Here is a 20,611-nt window from a genome sequence, read left to right on the forward strand (position 1 = left end):
AGAACTCACGAAAAATAAACAACCGGAAATACTCGAATTGAAAGAAATTCAAGAGTCAACATTTCAACAACTGAAGGAACGATTAGCGATGTCAAAGGAGTTGATCACCCCAACACTGCAGGATCCGTTTGTCATTCATTCTGATGCATTCTAAATCGGAATAGGTGCATGTTTATCACAGCAAAGGGGAGAGAAACAATTTTCCATCTACTACGCGAGCAAGAAATTATCAAAACCTCAACAAAGCTGGCCGATTATAGAGCGTGAAGCTTATGCTATAGTATGGGCAGTGAAGAAGTTTGAACCTTGGATATTCGGTTCATCGGTGAAAATTGTGACTGATCATAATCCTCTAGCCTTTATAGTGAGAAATGCTCCGCAATTGTCCAAATTACAACGATGGGCCATAGCTTTTCAGAAGTATAATCTCGAAATAGAATATTGCCCTGAAAAAAAACTGTCGAACGCAGATGCATCCAGACTGCCCACCTGTGAACTTTGAACATTAATTTACTGTTCATCTTCATGAACATTTTGTATAGTTAATGATTAGATAGATTTTCTTTGCTTTTCTTAATAATTTTACAATTTTGTGCAAATAAGATGTTTATGTAATTTGAAATAGATAGAAAAATTATTGGATAACAAATATTCGAGGTAAGTGGTAAATTTAGATATTTGTCTCCCAAGGATATAAATCATGCTGCAGCATCATTAATTAAAGAGAACGTTTAGAATAGAATTATATATATATACTCGTATATAAGAAGCTTAATTTTACTGTCATCATTGTAATAATACTAGGGTATATTTTAACACGTTTATAAAAGAAAAATATCAACTTGGTTTCTTTGGGTTAAAAATTAAAAAATTGTTACAATAATAATAATAGTAGGGTGAAGTTAAAAATGTGTTATCTATGTTTATATATGTTTATGTAGTAAATTAATGTACAATTGTAGGTATTGCACTGCAAATGTCTATAGTAATTAAGATTTGAATTATTAGGGTAGAATGTATATGTAGTTTTTTTTTTTTTCTCTTTCTTATTGATCGCAAACAGTTGCTAGATTTTAGTTCCCAGATTGATGATTGATTTGTAAATAGTATCAACAACAATCTTACGACGGGGGTGTGGTATCTGGCGACTGTTTGGCGATCAACAGAGCGTGCTTGGCGAATGTTAATTATTATGCTTTGAACCATATTTTTAATAAATGTTTGTTTCGTCTTGCTAAATGGTGCCTTATTGAACCACGAAGCCATTACACAGACATTGAAACATTCAGCGCTCCTTACCGCGAAACTTTTCAAGAGTTATATCAGTCAATGTCCCAAGCAAAAATCCCCATTTTTTGTTAATAACAAAATTGCATCATGTAGTCATAAAAAATCATTTTAATTAGCATTTGTTTGATTTTCCTCTTTTAATTACAATACTTAAAGTTTTTTAGGCCAAGTGGACGAAGCAAAGAAAGGCTATTAGTCTCGAACCGGCATTCTGCGTCAAATCACTATAAACGGCTGAACGCATTGCAATGCTCCTCGCATTGTGAAAAAACGGCAATACCTAGAGCCATCAAATTTTGAATAACATAGACGTCTACCCTAATATGGGCACCTGGAAGCCCGAACCTTGAATTTCGAATTTGTTTTATTATCTGTTTCATATTTTTAAACTTTAACGAATTTTCGATTAAGAAACTCAAAAATTTCTAAGCGAGCAGTGGCAACACACAGCATGAAATAAAATATTTTTGTCTCCAGCGCGCGAGACTGTCTATCGGAAATTCTGAAAATATCCGTTTTTAAATATTTTTAACGGAAAGGGTCGTTAGCCCAAATGCTCTCGAAATATGTATGTGTGTGTAAATAATGTAATATATGAAATATGAAAGCTTTCAGATTTTTTATTTATTTATTTTAACTTGAACTCTATCCAACACACATTTTACATGAAGTCAATTTTGTGGAATGCTATACTTTGCTGTGCGCGCAATTTATCAATATCCTTTCGTGTTCGGCAAGGATTTACTATGTAAACCAAAATAATATTATTGTTAAGAAGTCCGTTTATTATTTTTAAATTATTCAATTTTCCACCAGGTATATGCTGCCATTTCTTGATAAATTACAAATTTTATTCTGCGTTAAATGGCAACAGTTTTTAAAATTGGTAGTTTGGTAGGTGTCGCGATTGATCAAATATATAGTCGGTGTGTGGGTAGGATATACCTTTCATTTGATATAAAGGCTCAAACGTTGACCTATTATGGAATAAAGGCTCAAACGTTGACCTATTATGGGAAACTAGCTACCATATAAAGTCATCAGTTACGGTCTTTTGAATTACTCTAAATTCTGTTGAGCAAATCTTTTTAATATTCTTTTCAGTCTTTTATAATTTTTACTTAAAATTTAGAATGAAATTCTTGAAATACTAATAAGGAATGAAAGAATCCTTAATACTACAGGCAATTAAGTTACAAAAATGTTTTCTTGCCCTAAACCCTATTATATCTCGTTTAAAAAGGTTCCAATTCTTACCGTCAATTAAAACAGGATAATTTGATTTTAAAAAATGTCATGCTTTCGAAAGTGCATGCATCTAAGTTTCTTAAAAGTGGTTCTTTATATTTATATCGTACTTAAATAGAAACATATAGTACGGAAATGTTCTCCGGATATGACATTTTTTTAACTTTGAAAAAGATGAAATTAAAAGATGCTGTTTTTATAGTTTCAGGTTAGGTTATTTAAGATAGACAAAGCACACGATGGCTATCACTCTAAGGAAGGGGATGTCCTGGAAGACTTTCTAAGAGGAATTGACTAAAATTCACGTTACACGCAGGAAACGAGAAAACACGAAAACCTGCAACACGGCCAGCTCGTTCGGCTGGAATCGAACTCTCAGTGTTTAAGTGGTCTTAAACACTCGAGCACTAGTGTGATTTTATAGCTTCAAAAATGTAATAAAATAACATTTTTGGTTAAAAGTGTTGAGAAACAATAATAAACCACCTCCTGGTAGGGCATCTTAGACACGTTTAGAGCATTTACTTACAGTAGAGATAAAAAATGAGCAATGCCCTTGCCGGGACTCGAACCACGAACCTCTCGAGTATGCGCCGACCATGTTGACCACTACACCACGAAGGCATGCTAAGAAGGCGGGAGGAATACCTTATAACTGAAATCATACAAAATCAAGCTAAAGCTTAAGTAATTATGGGCATATTAATTTCATACTCAACGATATCCTGAAACGATGTATAATAAATTAAAAAATCTGAAAGGTTTCAGATTTTAAAATACGTCCAAAGCGGTGTTTTTTTAATGTTTTGTCTGTTATCTTTAATTATTGAAAATTCGTTAATGTTTTACAAAATATGAAATAGATAATAAAACAAATTCCAAATTAGGGCTTTCAGATGCCCATATTCGGGTGTAGAATTACGTTATTAAAAATTGGATGACTCTGGGTACAGGTGTTTTGTCACAGTGCGAAAAACATACATACATTCATGCAAATTCTTGATTATTTAATTTCTTTAAATATAATACAGGGCGATAATATTTGGTAGCAACAATTTGAAAAGCGATTCACCGTTTATAGTTTTCAACTCAAAATACAAAACAAAATTAATAGTCCTTCAGAGGAAATTGTCCCTTTGGAGTAAAAAAAAAAAAAAAAATGCTTAAATAGTTATAATAGCTTGAGATGATAAATAAAAAAAAGCCATAACAATTATAGAACATAATTAACGTGCACATTAATATCCTAATACGACAAATCATGTAAAAGATATTGTTATTCTGTTTTAAGCATTTATTCTAAATCTTTTTATTTTTGTAACCGGTATAAAAATGCACGTTGAATGATATGAAGGATCATTTCCGAATCGAACTGGGATAAAATTACTAAATCCTTTCCTTTGAGGCTGAAATGGGAATGAGCTGAATTGGCATTGAGCCAGTGTTCTGTGAAGGGTTTCTTATTTTACCTTGATGCCGCCATGACGACTGGGCGTTTATCAAAACACCAAACAAGTTTTTCTGATACCAATCTCTTAACAGTGGCAAGTCCTGGACAGCTATTTCCTTGCTTTCTTAATACCCTCGTCGCTTCAAAAGAAAAGCCGCCAAACTGTATCTTAATGCGTGTCTTGCTGGAGAACAAATGAGTGACAGGAAGTGAAATGAATCACTTAAACCTTTTGCGTCCAGCAATGTCTAGACTGATTGCAAGTTAAAATTTCGCAGTGTGTGGTGTTTAGATGTGGTAAATCCTTTTCCGAGAATCGTGAGATAAAGTAAAAGAGTGTCCTGTCAGTCATGCAAGTGTCCTGTCAATATACCATTCACAGCTCAGACAGACTCCGACAGGACAAGGTACAGAATTCACTTCCGCAAAAACCTTGGATCAAAATTCACAAACATGTGCAAAAACATCCGAATTCCTCAATGACCGGGAAGTTCCTGTCGCGACCGGGAAGTCGTGCAGAATTTTGGTTTGCTGTCAGGAAAGGATTTCGATTCAAAAGCTTGCAACATTGCCACTAAAAACTGGATCATCCGGCCATGTAGTCTCCAACGCTATATAATTTTATTCTGACGTCAAGTGATTTTTCAGTTTTAGAGATCTCAGAATGACGATGATGTCGAAATAACAGTAACAAGATAGTTCTATACCAAATTTTAGAGAAAAAGATGTTCTTTTTGACTCACGTTTACAAATAATTCAGTTGTTATCGCGCTTGCGTTGAAAAATAATGTCTTCGTCAAGCAGCACAATTTACGACGTATTATGCCCAAATAAATTTTTCTTTTGAAATTATAATCCTTGCAAACTCATTTTTAGGGAACCCATTGTCCATCATGCATAAAAGTCGACAGATCCGATTTAAATTTCAGAAGTTGAAATGTAATATTTTAGTGTACTTTTTACCTTATCCTATATACTAGACCTATGTATCTCAGCCTTTGTTATTAATAAAAACCGTATACGAATCATTCTGAAAATTCTTTTCCTTAAATAAACAAAAATATTTGTAAATGTTGCTGTTGTTTCAAATGGCCGAACACTTGAAATTTAATACATTCATTGAATGAGAACATTGCTCATATTGAGTGATCAATTTTACGCAAGCGGAAATGGGGAAGTTCACCTCCCAATTTTGATGAATAAACCCACGCGATCTCGCTCTCTTTCTGTTTTTCTAAACCTCTCGAGAGGAGTTTCGGCTCACCTGTGTTTTAAATGTCAGTGTATATTTATTTTGCCATTAGGTAATTGCAATTATCTATATATTATATTCTTAGCATTATAAATAAAAAACTTGCCATCCCTCTACAGTCACCAATTTTCGAACACACATTAGCGCTCCATCTGAGCACGCGCACCTGGAACCCGATTTTTAATTGCAAAGTTTTTTTTTTTTTTTTTTTTTAATTTACTTCTTATTAGTCCAAAGGGGCTTTGTCTCTGGAGGACTATTTTTTTCGTTTTGCGATTATGCGTTGGTTCACTATAAATGTCCGTTTCACTTTTCAAACTGTTGCCACCAAATGTTAGAGTCCGGCATTATATTTGAAAAAATTAAATAATGAAAAATCTGCATAAATGCATGTATATTTCTCTCATTGTGATACAACAACGGTACATAGAGCCACTGAATTTTCAATGACGCTATCCTTCTCCGAATATGGGCATGTGGAAGCCCAAATTTGTAATTCGTTTTATTATCGATTTCCTATTTTGTAAAACTTTAACGAATTTTTTATTAACAAACTGAAGGATTTCAAAGCGAGCAATGGCAACGTTCTACAGCAAAAACACTTTTATCTCCAACGCGCAAGACTCTGTATCGGTTAGGTTATTTAATTACGGCAAAGCCTCGAGGGCTATCTGCCTAAGAGGAGAGATGCCTTCGTGGAGGACTTCCTAAGGAAACGCTACACATGAGGAAAACCACGAAAACCCCATGCAGCCAGGCCGTTCGCGGAATTCGAACCGAGGACCGAACTACCAGTGTTCAGAGACTTTACCGCTGGGCCGCTGGTGGGCCCTTCTGTATCGGAAATTCTAAAGATATGCTCAATTTAAAACTATTCTGCGATCTTGGTCTTGAACTGAATTTCATGGTTTAAGTGCGAAGAACGTGATATTTAATAAATAAAGGTAACAGACAAAATGTTAAAAAACGCCCCTTTAGACTTAATTGAAAATCTGAAACCTTTCAGATTTTCTTTTTTTAACCTTTTATGTTTTTTTTTTTTTTTTTTTTTTTTTTTCAAATTTAATGAATTTTTATTAACAAAGTGAGCGATTTAAATTAACTTTCAAATTTATTTTGCCTGTTACTTATTAACAAACTAAGTTATTTAAAAGCCATCAACCCAGTCCTTCATCTCTATTATTATTCATTATTAGCTTGACATGTAAAACTAAGCAGTTTAAAAGTAGTAAACACAGTTTTTAAGAATTTTTTTTCTGTTTTTTAATGTGATTGATTTATGCAAAGATGTATTAAAATCATGAGATGTCGAATTAAAAATATTCAATATTTTTATGAAATTACACTAGCTGGACTCATTAAAATCGTTAAATATTTTTTTCGTTTTCATAATAACTGTTTTAGGTGGCTGGTAAATTAAACGTATGCATTATGATCCATTTACTTTTAACATATTTCTTGTCATGTGCGTAGACGTTTTTGCAAACTATATGTTTTTTCGTAACAAACAGAAAGCATTAAGACTTCGTAGTTGAAAATTTCCTTCTTTCCTGCTTCGCTGAGTAGATAATAATTTTAATTTCTTCAATCTCTTGATCGAGCAGTATGCGTTGCTTTCTATTAGTAAGTAGATTGTTAGTTACTATTGTTATTGTTGTTGGAACATTTTTAGTAGTTTAGAACGCTTTAATCGGAAGTTGTATTGTATATGGATGAAAACTATACACTATATAAACTATATACATAGTTATATAGTACATAAATATGCAAATATATCATTAAAATATATCTTATACATGTGGTAAACTTTTTAACGCAGAAACAGAAGTTGAACTTTACTTTTTTTTCGCGAGGGGGGTACTTTAGTTTTATTATATGATTGCGATAGAAATAAGTACTACGTAATATCCTAATTTTAAAAAGTTAAGCAATTTTAATAACTTCAAATATCGAAACAGCTACGATTAATATGGTTTGGTTAATAACGGCAAATCCTCGAGGGCTATCTGCCTAAGGGAAGGCAGACAGCCCATTCGCGGGATTCGTATCTCGAAGTACCAGTGTTCAGCGACTTTACCGCTCGACCGCTGGTGGGCCTTACAAGTGTAGATGTTTTAAAGATAATTGTAAATATAGTCAATCGTATCTTTGTTGTAATTGAGTCATATCCTCTGCATTAAGAATCGGTTTAACATTACCATTTCAGGAAATATATTAAAATGATAAAGAGTTATCTGAAATCTTCACTTGTGAAAATAAAATACTGAATATGGTTCTTCTTTCCATGGAGCACAGATTATTTGTCCGAATGTAAGGAAATTGCTATTTATAGCTGCTATTACAGGTACAGGTAGAAGTGTGCAAGTCATCAGAATTTTACCATTGATGGTACAAATATATTACCCGTGCAGCTGTGTCCCAATTTCAATGAAGATCACTCTGTGGAACGGATCGAAGGTCTCCCACTCCTCTTCTCTTACCACCAAACCACTCGAAAGGATTTTCGAAGCCGGGATAAATGAAACGGAAACCAGCATCGCTATAGCTATACCGATTAGTGTGGTAAAAACTGTTATAACAGATACAGGTTAAAGCAAGGCCGGCACATGTGCTCCAATATGAAATTCTACCACTAACTTCGCTAGAGTATTTCGGCTTGCAGTGTATTTTGACAGCCCCCTTACCGCATAAACACTCTACGCTTAACAAACTTCCATGTCATCTCTGGGATTCGAACCTGGGACCTTCGGTATGACAATCAGAGTCACTTACCAGGATCCCGTCTGGGGGGCAACCTGTTATTACGATAATATCATTGCGATTAAAAATATTTATTAAGAAATTATTATATAAAAGGTACATACATATATAACGTGAGGATTTCATATAAAAGCACGCGTTAGTATTTTTGCCTTAGAAAGGGGGGAAAAAGTCTAGATAATGATCTGGGTATTGTTTGTAGCAGAGCTTAAAAATTGCCCCGGAACTGTAAATAAGAAGACTCCGGCGCTTCTTTTATATAACTGAACAACAATTTCAGTAGAAATTTGATCTCGAAAATTTTATTTTTAGGAATAAAATAATGTTAAAAATCGAGTATTTAATTTTATTAAATTTTAATTTTTAATTTCTTTAATAATTATTTAATTATTAATGATTTTAGTTATTTATTTATTCTTGTTCCTCTTTTCTAACAGTCTTCCGTAGGGTTCCGACGCTTCTGAAATTAAACTCTGGTTTGTAGGTTGTCTATACTATTTGTTTTGCCTATGCTAATTGCAGCTCAAATATCTGCACTATTTTCAAGTCTATTTCTAAATGTAACAAATATGGTCACTTCTGAGTGTTATGTGGAGAATTTGTAAAGATAACAAATATATCATGTAAAGATAGCAAGTATTCCTTATTGTACATATATACAATAAGGAATACGTGAGGAAGAGTTTTATGAATTAAATTATTATTAAATTAAAAAGATTTTCACTTATTTTTCGTGAGGCCTTCATAATGATGCCCGGCATAACGGTACAGCACCCTTTACGTCCTTATATTTCACAAAATTGCGAAGATTTATTTAATACCCCGCTTAATTAATTAATTAGTATCTGAAAGGAAAATTGGACTTGCGTAAGAGTGTGAAGACTCGGTTTCAAACAAGAAACTGATTTTCAGTTTATGCGCGCTCCCTTACGCCGCCGTACTATTATGAAGATTTCTCTGTTTTCGAACAGCGGCTAACTTGCGTAAAAGGGTTACACCGTTGTAAAACGGTTCGCATTTTCTTCAAGCACGGAACCCAGTACAGAAGGCAAGCATGAAAGTTGGACAGGTTTATGTATTTAATTGATTATACAATTGTTTTATTAATACCTTGTTAAGTTAATAAGATAGAACAGAAATACCTAAAAGCATTTACATTTAATGGAAAATTAACTGCAATACATATGATTAGATCTGTCTCAGTTTAAGAAAAATTATTGATGGCTTATTAATGGCCAATCGCCAATCTTGATGGCTGTTACTTACTGAAACCATCTGGTCGTGTAGTGGCTAATATGTTGGAACACGTATACAAGTATTATTACTGACATCATTATTAGTCGGATAGATTTAATGCATCAACACTAATGTTTTAACAGTAATATGATGCTGCTAGAATTATAAAAATTGTCTTTTTTCCTGAATGAAAAAAATCTGATGTGTACACCACATGACTTTCTTGTACGGAATACTAAATTATATGCATTTTTTTCTTGCATTTCATTTAAATTTATTGGATTGAATGAAATCTACTTCGTCGACAGCGAATAAACCGCAATAAAACAAATGCACTCTTTAAAATTCACTATATTTGTTTACCATAGCGACAGTCTGGCGCTAGATAACAGCGTTACATTTCGTTCATATTGTATCTATCTATCTATCTATCTATCTATTTAGTGTCTTATTCCTTGGCATCAAATTCAAAGAGATTTTTCCAGGATTTTAAAATTTGTACTCGTATCATTTGCTTATATTGTAACTCAAAATGCACAAAATTTGTATCATTTGAAGAATTATCTAATCGTTGCCACATGTTCTATTCAGATACTATAATAAATTTTAAAAGGTGTATAAGAGAAATTAAGCAAACAAAACAAAAAAGAAATAGTTTTTCACAGACGATTGACTATTTTTCATTCAATTAATTCAATTCTCACTTCGTGAATAGGCAAAAATACATAAAAACTTAAAATATATATATTAAAAATTAAAATAAATCTTAAACACTTATTTCCTCGAATTTATTCCAGAATGAATTAAGCATGATTTAATTCGCAATAATAAAAGAATGCGTTATCTTTGTTGTTGCGAAGCTTAGTTTCTCTAGTTTGGCAACAAATCCGCTATTCTGCCAAGTTTCAAATGTAAGCAAATATGGCCGGTAATGGCAAAAATAATTAGGCTTAGCAGCACTTAAACAACTTTTAATTGTTGATAACTCTAAAAATATTGCATGCAGATTTACTAAAGGTACAAAAATCTTAACCGGAAGATATATAAGAACAACATAATTCAATCATTTCTAAATCAAAAAATTAAAAATTTACAAACATATAAGAGTAAAGAAACATATCACTGACCCGGATAACACAGTATTATTGCAACTAAAAAGGGAGGTGCACATCTACGTGTTATTGCAATCGTATATATAAAATTTTAACGTTCTGAGGCTACTCGTTTTTGAATTATGCGAGATACATACGTACGTAAGCACAGACGCGACGAAAAATTCTCTTTAGAATTCAAATCGGTTTTATAATTTTTTGGGGAAAAAAGAGTCTTTTATTCTGTCCTTACGCACAGATGTTAAGCAAAAACATCGTTAAATTGCATTTGAGAGTGGTCAAAATGGATATTGTCGTTGAAATATGATACCTGAAACTTTTCGCGTTTACGATACTTCCTTCTTACTTCGTACAAGGAAGTAAAAACTTTACACCTTATTAAGTCAGGACTGTCATCAATTGTCTGTTGTCAGCATCTTTTGTTATCAAATAATCATGTAGATACCTAGCTAATCACACAAGCAACTGGTAGTTATTTTTATTGCTTTCAGTGAGATTCTCTGCGAAATCATTACTGGTGTATACAGATGAGGGTGGCCTGCTCTGGTTAGCACATTTATGAGGGCGGCATTTTTCGCACGAAACATTATTTTATAGGGGTTAGTTTATAAGGCATTTTCTCCCTCCATTTCGCATGCCTTCGTGGCGTTATTGGAAACATATTCGACGCGTAGTCGGAGGTGCTGCGTTTGAGTCTCGGCGAGGGCACCGCACATTTTTCACGTCTTCCGTTTAAAAAAAAAAAAAAAAAAAAAAAAAAAACTAATGGCTCAAGTTATGCGGATCGAAGCAGGTAAAGAATTATAAGATTTCGAATTACCGAGTAGAATTATATTGAGAATAAAAATGGTTTTCACACTAAATATTCATGTTTAACAGCTACATACTCTTATTTATACCTTCCTTACGCTGTCGAGGCTTTTGAATGAAAGATACGAATATTTAAATTATGCTCATGATGCCATTAAAAAGAAATGACTTTTTTATTATCAGAGAAATATTTCAGAGCTTTATTTCCATTGTTGCCAGGGAAAATAAAACAAAGATTTAAAAGGCAGTCCATTCGAACATTTTGAATTTTAATCTAAAATATAATTTCTAGAACAAAGTTCCAAGTATTGTAATACTACCGTGTGAACTTTGCTCATAATGGCTGTTAAGTAGTGCTAGTTATGAGAAGAATTTTCTAAAATAAAAAATCATTGTAAGAAGTATTTAAGACCTACAAATGGACTGTTTGCATTAGAGACGCGAAGTAGGCTTTCACGATCTCATCAATGGTTTTACAAACAAAAAAACAAGCAAAACAATTTTAATATGTTGAAATTAAAGATTTGTTTCAAAAATAAACATAATTCTCTCCATGACATTTTTTAGTTATTTGTTTGTGCATCGAGAGGAACAGCAAATTCAGAGGCTGACCAGGTGTCAAACTCAGATATCATTCCTGGCCTGAAAAGCTCTGGTTTCATTACTGAAAAATTTTTTTCCACTTGGCAAGATCTTTCGGTTTTGCGATTTTAGTTTTTCTACTTCTTTTCGTTTTTTACTCTAAAGGGGCAATTTTCCCAGAAGGACTATTAATTTCGTTTTGACTTTTTGAGGCGATTCACTATAAGCGTTGTTTCACTTTTGAAATTGTTGCCACCAAATCATCCTGTCTTCTATTTAAAGAAATTAAATAATGAAAAATGCATAAAATGTATGTTTCTCTCATTGTGATGAAACAACGGTACTTAGAGCCATCAAAAGTTGCGTAACGTAATTTTCCAAACAATATGGGCATGTGGAAGCCCTAATCTGAATTTGAAATTTGTTTTATTATCTATTTCATATTTTGTAATACTTCAACGAATTTTTGATTAACAAACTGAACGACTTCAAAGCGAGCAATGGTAACACTATACGGAAAAAGATAAATAAATAAATAAATTTTTTAAATTTAAATTCAGTTCAATAGCAATGTCGCAAAATAATTTTAAAATGAGCCATCTTTAGAATTTACGATACACAGTTCCGCGCGCTGGAGATAAAAAGTCCGCCCCCCGTAGAGTGTTGCCATTGCTAGTTTTTAAATCGTTGAGTTCGTTCATCAAAAATTCGTTAAAGTTTTACAAAATATGAAATCGATGATAAAAAAAATTCCAGATTTCAAATTTAGGCTTTCGTATGCTCATATCTGCAGTAGGATTACGTCATTCAAAATTGGATGGCTCTAGGTGCCTTGTTTTATCACAATGCGAGAAACATACATACATTAAGCAGATTCTTCTTTATTTAATTTCTTTAAATATAATACAGGGCGGCAGTATTTCGAGGCAATGATTTGAAAAGCGATACTCTGTTTATATAGTTCCGAGGCAAAATCGCAAAACGAAAATAGTCCTTCAGAGACAAAGCCCCATTGGACTAAAAAAAAAAAAAAAAAAAAAAAAAAAAAGCATTTTTATCTCCAGCGCGCTAGACTACGTATCGGAAATTTTAAAGATATGCTCATTTTAAACTTATTTTGCGATATTGATGTTGAACTGAATTTTATGTTTTGAGTGCGAAGAACATAATATTTAATAAATAAAGGTAACTTACAAAATGTTCTGAAACATTTCATTTTTTTAAAATTTGTTTTACCTAACTTGCACAATAAAAGCAAAATGATTTACCTATCCTGGACACAAGAGTTCAGGAACATTGTCCAACTTATTAGCACCATGACCTTCGATCAATATATCTAATTAAATAATAACAACATTATCCTAAAAGGTACCGATTACCAGATCGGTAAACTCTTTACCTAAAACCGGAAAAAAAACAAATCGTTTGAAGTTTTCTTCTTGATGTTTCATTTGAGTGCTTTGTAACAATGGGGAAATATCCATTTCGTTGACTTCCTGAAGAAGTCATAGCTATTTAGAAAAATTTAGTCACGGCTATAGTAATAGATAGGCTTCACAAGCGGAGCGTGTGTGCTCATAGAAAGATCTGACTTTGAATTTCGTCTCATCATTGATCGTTAACCGAGTCTTTCAACAATAGCTGAATGGCCCTCGTAGAAATACAAGGGTTCTCGAAGAGCTTGCCACACCTTGTTTTACTGTAAAAGGGATCCCTCCCCTGGCTTGGTATTCTCTACAACTTTAGAAGCATGGCCGACAGCTGCACGGCATTGTAAACTTTCAGGTGCAGAATTCATTTGGCCTACCTACGTCGGGGACAGCGGCAGGGGGGCCCTGGAAACTACGCATTCTCTTTCATCCTGCTGCGTGGAAAATCTTTTCTTTCAAGGTTTCATGCACCGTTGTCTCCCCATCGGATCTATTGCTTTGTAGATATACCCTCGCCGAAAACAGCATTTCCGCTTGGAACCAACTACTTCGGAAGATAACCAATTCAAATTACTTAACTGCCATATTACTATCTTCAGGACTTTGCCAATTTTAGAAATGCCTTGCGAAAATGCCATATTGCTACTTAAAAACAAAACAAAACAGAAAAAAAATCTTAAAGGTTTCAGATTTTAAATTACATCCAAAGCGGAGTTTTTTTTTAAAACATTTTTGTGTTACCTTTATTTATTAAAAATCATATTCTTCGCACTTCAGTTCAAGAGCAATATCGCAAAATAATTTTAAAATGGGCATATCTTTAGAATTTTCGATACACAGTCTCACGCGCTGGAGATAAAAATGCTTTTTTTTTTTTTTTTTTTTTTTTTGGCACAACGGTGCCATTGCCCGCTTTGGAATCCTTGAGATTGTTAATCAAAAGTTCGGTTAACGAATTTTTGATCAACAATCTCAAGGATATGCATCACGAAATATTCGTTAATGAATGGATAATAATAGTTTTTATAATTTAGTGGCATTTCCACATTGAACCATCATTTTGATTATCTTTCAATAAACTTGGAATGTTGAATTTGATCATTAATTTAACTTAGCAAATTATAGATTTTAATAGCATATTTATATTATGCATACGTTAACTTATATGTTTGTATAAGGCAAGATAAGGCTGTTTTGCAAACATTTATAATTTATCTTTACTCTACCCAGACTTTGGACCGACAGCAGAATGCCATGTTTAAAAATTATCAATGGACTTTCGCTTCGTTGTTGAAATAATTCCCCCCCCCTCTCAAGAAGCAATTAGTTTTGTGTGCTCAAATCATTAATCGTCAAATATAATCTTCAATTTTAATAGTATACCTTGTAAGGACATTAGGTACTTTTTTATTTTAGAAGCAGGAAAGATGGAAAAGTTTTAGCAACGCCTTCGCCTTGAATCGAACCGCGGACCTCTCAATTACGCGCTGAGCGTGCAGACCGCTATTTCACGAAGGCTCGTTAAGAAGGCGGGAGAAATACTTTATAACCTTCAGTTATATTCTAGTTTCAGAATGAATGATAGCACTTTGATTATATTACTCGTACCTCGATATTTTTTTATCTTCTTTTTTATTGCCCTCTTGAATATACTTTCTGTCACCATGTTTCCAAAAACTATTCAGATGTGTCCAATTTGTCCTATACGACATTTTCTGTTAATTTGCTTTAACACGAAATTGCCGGTACGAATAGTGATACTGCATATAATGAACTAGTGAATAGTGATACTGCATATAATGAACGGATGTTGCGGTAAGCGCAGAAATTCATTTTATATACACATGTTAAAAAGAAAGCAGGAAAAACTAATATCGCAAGAGCATCATCGAAAGCAGCCGTCACAGCAGGAATAGTATTAAAAAATATCTGATGTGGACACCATATGACTTTCTTGTACGACCAATTAAATCATACACATTTTTTGCTGCACTTCATTTAAACTTATTTCCTCGAAATTTATTAGAGATATAATTCTAATTCAATCAGTTCAGTTCTCGCTTCGCGATAAGGCCAAAACACATAAGAACTCAAACTTCATTAAAAATTGTAAAATACGGAGAAACTTAAAGCACCAAATGCAGCCCAAAAGCAGTTGAAAAAATTAATTTTGCAATTAAAATTAGAGTTTCTGCACGAAAACAAGCAGTTCGGTGAGCAGGTAGAAAGACAAAATTTTCGGTGCACAAAAACTAAAAGCTCAGTTTTGGTTCCACGCGGTAAAAAAAAAAAAAAAAAAAAAAAAAAAAACACTGAAGTTGGTGCAGAAACAGACTTAATTCACTGTTCTACCCAGTGTTTGAATTGTAAGTAAATGGCGGCTTCGTAAGCTTAATAGCACTTAACTAACTTTTAAATTGTTGATAATCCTACAACTATTGCGTGCTAATTACCTAAAGGAATAAACACCTTAACTGAAATATTAAAACAAAATAATTCAATAGCTTTTTAAAGCAAAAAATGCACAATTTACCAACATACAAGAATAAGCGAGACGGGAATATACATGTACATCTATTTGGTGCGGCTGATTACAGCGAAAAGAGAGATGCATGTCATAGCAGTCCTACATACAATATTAAGCGAGATCTATACATATGTACGTACAGACGGCAAAGGAAAAAAAAATCTGTTCTGAATGAATTTTAAATCCGTATTTTACAATCCGTTTTGGAAAAAACAGTCCTTTATTCTGTCCATATGTACAGATGTCACGCAAAAACCTCGTTCAAATGGATTGTAGAGTGGTCGAAGGGAGATATTTTCTTTGAAATACGATACCGAACGTTGTTTTGCATCAATTACAATATTTCCTTTACTTCGTACAAGGTAGTAAAAATCGCATACAAGACCATAGGCTACTTATTTCTGATCTACTTTGTACAAATGTCACTAGTTATTCTTGATCAGTCTTGCCTGTAAATAACTAAATTTACTGTAAAGACTGTACTCCCACATGTGATGTGCGGAAATATCAAGCGCGTGAAGTCTCATGCCACCATTTTGGAACATTCTGGAAAACTTTAGAATATTTTAAATGCTTTCTGAATTAGTTTATAAGGTTATAAGGTATTTTCTCTCTCCTTTCTGCATGCCTTCGTGGGTGTAACGGTAGCACACTCGGCGTGTTTTCGAGAGGTCCAGGTCCGAGTCCTGGCGAGGGCGTTGCGCGTTTTTCACGCGTTCCTGCTTCAAAATAACCTAATGTCACTACTGTGGTGCCCGAACTAAAAAAGCTTTTGGGTGGTGATTCTTCACCACCGGGTTTGGGAATTGGGATGTATAAGGTTAGTTAGTTCTAAGCACTGGCCCCCAGCCCACCTAGCAGGCGAAGGCCATATGGCTATGAGGGGACAGGCCAATCCAAAAAACATAACAAAATAAATGGTTACATAACGGAATATAACAAACTTAAAACAAACATCTGGTAATAAGTTCAGATCATACAATCACATAAAACGAACATAAAATCTCCCTCCCCCGGAAACAAAAAGAGGTTATTTAAAAAAAAATCAAACACGTAAAGCAGATACATACATTCCAAACACTCTTGGTAAAATTATTATATAGAGGTATCGTTTCCATTTCTGTGTTTTCCCTAAGAAGGAATATAAGTATTATAAGGTATATTAGATATAAGTATATAAGGTATTTTCTCCCTCCTTTCTGCTTGCCTTCGTGGTGTAATTTGTAGCATACTCGGCGCGTATTCGAAAGGTCCAGGTTCGTGTCGCGGCGAAAGCACTGCTAAATTTTGACAACTTCTACTTAAAATAAGCTGATGTTCTATACCAGGGGCGTAGCTAGAGGGGGGCAAGGGGGGACATCTGTCCCCGGGCGCAGCATCCAAGGGGCGCCAAATTGATATTACGAAATTTTAGAATTAAATGTTTTCCATCCTTGGCAAGCAAGTAGGGGCGAGAAATCTTCAGTTGTCCCTGGGCGCTAAAAACCCTAGCTACGACTCTGGTCTATACAAGGTAATATTTAAAGCTTTGTAATTTAGTCTCGTAAATATACTTTTCACTTATTCTGGGGATTATTACTGTAGCTTGTTATTTAATCTACTGGTTAGTGAATCTTCAACTATTATCGTGTGAAAAATAGCCACTGATTGATTTTTCCTCTAAAGCCAACAGTTTCAAAAGCTACAGTAATGGCCGGCACCTGCCGCTAAGATTTCGAGCATTTGCATATGGGAACATACGCATGCATACAATTAATTCAATCAAGATGAGTGATTCCGGACGGAAGTGATACGGAGAAAGGTCCAACATCTGATAGCCTATCTCTCAACCTTCCGGATAAACAGGGCCGGATAACAAGGCAAATTATTTAGTTTTGTTGTCTTATGTAATAAGGACACAGATTATCATAGCTTGTATCAGGTCTTTCAAGGAAATTTCATTTTCCAATTAGATTTAACATAAATAAGACTTTATTCCAGCTTACGAGGATGATTACTCTCATTAGAATTTTAAGAAAGTTTGATTATCAGTGTAAACATGGTACCGGTATGAAGTGGCCAATTGTTATGCATCTGACATGAGACCTTTTAGAACCATAATAAAATTTGAAATTATGTGAAAATTCGACTTCTCATTCTTTTTATTGTATCAATTAAATTTATGATAATTACATGATCAGTATTGTTTAAATATATAAGTTTACCTACCTACAAATTTATAAATACATTTTTTTATTTCTGTATTAAGAAAGTAATATGCATTTACAGAATTTTAAGATAATTAAATTTTTAAGGCAAGATATTTCGTAACTATAATTTTTCCGTTTGCGTCCACGATTTCTCTGAAACCATTTGTTAAAAAAAAAGTATTTAAAAAAAAAAAAAAAAAAAAAAAAAAAGGCCCAAGTGTAAACATCCTAAGCTTATTTAACTATTATGACTTAAAAATTATCTTTGATTGCGTTGAAAAAATTCAATTTTGGAGTTACAGAAATAAAGGAAACATAAACTTAAATAAAATTTTATAAGGAAACATAATTTTATTAATTTTAACGTAGTTCACTTTAATTGTACATTATTTTGCTATTTCGGGAAAAAAAAAAAAAAAAAAAAAAAATCAGCTAAAAAAATTATTTCTTGAAATATAATGTTGTGCGCAGTGCATATAACAACATTATGTGGATGCCAAAAAATGTATTTTATTTGAAATATTTGGACTTGGAATATAAAACAATAGTAGTAAAGGATATTGAAATAAGTACACGAAATTCCATGCTCGTAAATTAGTTATAAAGATAATAAGCTTTAAAATATATTATATTTTAAAGATTAGGTTAATCGATTAAGTCAAAGTAACTCTACAATAGGCTATCTGCCAAAGAAAGAGTGATGCTTTGATGGAGGATTGTCAAAAAGAAACTTTCTAATATCTACGTTACATACGGGAGGGTGACGTTTAAGGATACCCGACTCCTTAATGTATTTATCGTTCTTTACAATTTAACACATACATAATATAAACATTTTGTTAAAATCTCTCAGTTTAATAGCTTAAAATTTTATAAAGAAAATTTATAATCAAATTCGCTGTTCCAAGTTATCGAAAGATAAACAGAAAGATGTGGTTTGTGCAGAAATACCAGTCGAAATTAGTATCATCCATCTTTGTTTTGTGCGGAAATGTCCCCTGCTTTTCGATTTGTGAACAAATGTTATGTGCGGAAGTGCCATTAAACTGTTGCGGAACGGGAGCTTGATTTGCATAATACAATTCTTTGCAGACTCATTAGGGTTTTTGATGCAGGAGATGTGAAAAATGATCGATGCTCTCGCTGGGATTCGAACCTCGGACCTCCCGAAAACGCGTCCAATTACACTAGGAAGGTATGCGGAAAGAAGGGAGAAAATACTTTACATCTTTTTTATTGATGTAATACTGTATTCTATAATCTACTTGTGAATCTCCAATTAAAACAATAAATCAAATTTGCTGATGAAATTATTCGTCTTCACTTTTCCTTGAAAATTTTCTGCAGAGGCCTATATCTTTACGAAAAAATTAATTTCAGTTATTAGAAAGGAAGGTTACATGTATGATATACAAGCCTCTGCGATAAATGAAAGTTGAAGAAGAAAGAAGTAAAAGGAAATTAATGACGGCTGACAACAAAACTTCTGTAATGACTACTGACAACAAAATATTCGAGATATTAAAATGTAGGCTGCGCACTCTTTTGCAGCAGTTCTACTCAGAACGTTACATGAATTGCTCGGTTTCTTCCTGTTGTTCCAGGCTTTATATTTTTGTTAGCTAATATTTTTTTCAGAAAGTCTTTGTTGGATGTTCATATAAATCGCTACATAAATATTTGGAATTCATTCTCAAGACCTAAATACCATATTTACTACCCCCTTCCCTTTTTGATTAATTTTATACTACAAAAATAGAGAGGGGAAAATTAAGCGAATAATTTAATTTCTGAATGACATGGTTACAGTAAGAGCATAGTAAATGAAAACTTGTCATGGGTAAACTACCAGTGACTATCACATTATTATTTACCTGGAAGAAACCTACATTTCAATAAGAATACATAGTAATATTAGCATTATAACATCAAATAAGATACCTTTCATCTCAGGTAAGGTGCGAAGTAAAAACAGTCACCCGAAAAAAAAAAAAAAAAAAAAAAAAAAAACGGAAAGAAGGGCATCCGAAAATAAGGAATCAGAAAAAAAGGGGAGAACTCTAAAATCTCGTCAAATAATACCGCTTATTGGTGGCAGCAGGGTTAGAGCGTGTTTTCTTGGTGGTTAAGAGAAAGAGGCCGAACTAGCTGTAGCCTATTAAGGTCATGGTATATTCAAGATGCTTCTGGAGAAATCGTATATTTGGAACTGGATTAGAATTTTACGTTTCTTTTTTTCCATCGATATCATTCTGCCGTTCAATTTATGTCATGAGGGGATATTTAGTCTGATTATGTATTAAAATAGTTTTTCAGACCGAGCTTAGATTTTTCCGCAGATATTCAGGGAATGTCAGGAAACCTGGGCATGGAAAAGGGCAGATCACTGGAGCAAAAATGAGGGGAAAAAAAAAGCGATGGAAAAATTTTCAATGGGAAGAAAAATGTTGTAGAATACACCCCTTAGCATAATTAGAACTATCTCTATAGCCCCACATTCTTTAATGTTCAGTTGTACAAGTTTTCTTTTTTTCTTTTTTTTTTTTTTTTTTTTTTTTCTTTTCTTTTAATGTAAAAGATCTTTGGGGTAAAAGACTTAGAAGATAATTTTTTTTAATACATTCTTAAATATTCGACTACATGTATAAGAGACTGTGGTTTTCAGGAAGGCATTTTTAAAGCAAAAGAAACAGTCGTCAAATAAAAGCACGTCTCTTTAATTTAT

This window comes from Stegodyphus dumicola, chromosome 3, assembly GCF_044657685.1.
Source record: "Stegodyphus dumicola isolate Sdum_Otavi_A_Nest chromosome 3, ASM4465768v1".
Lineage (NCBI taxonomy): Eukaryota > Metazoa > Arthropoda > Arachnida > Araneae > Eresidae > Stegodyphus > Stegodyphus dumicola.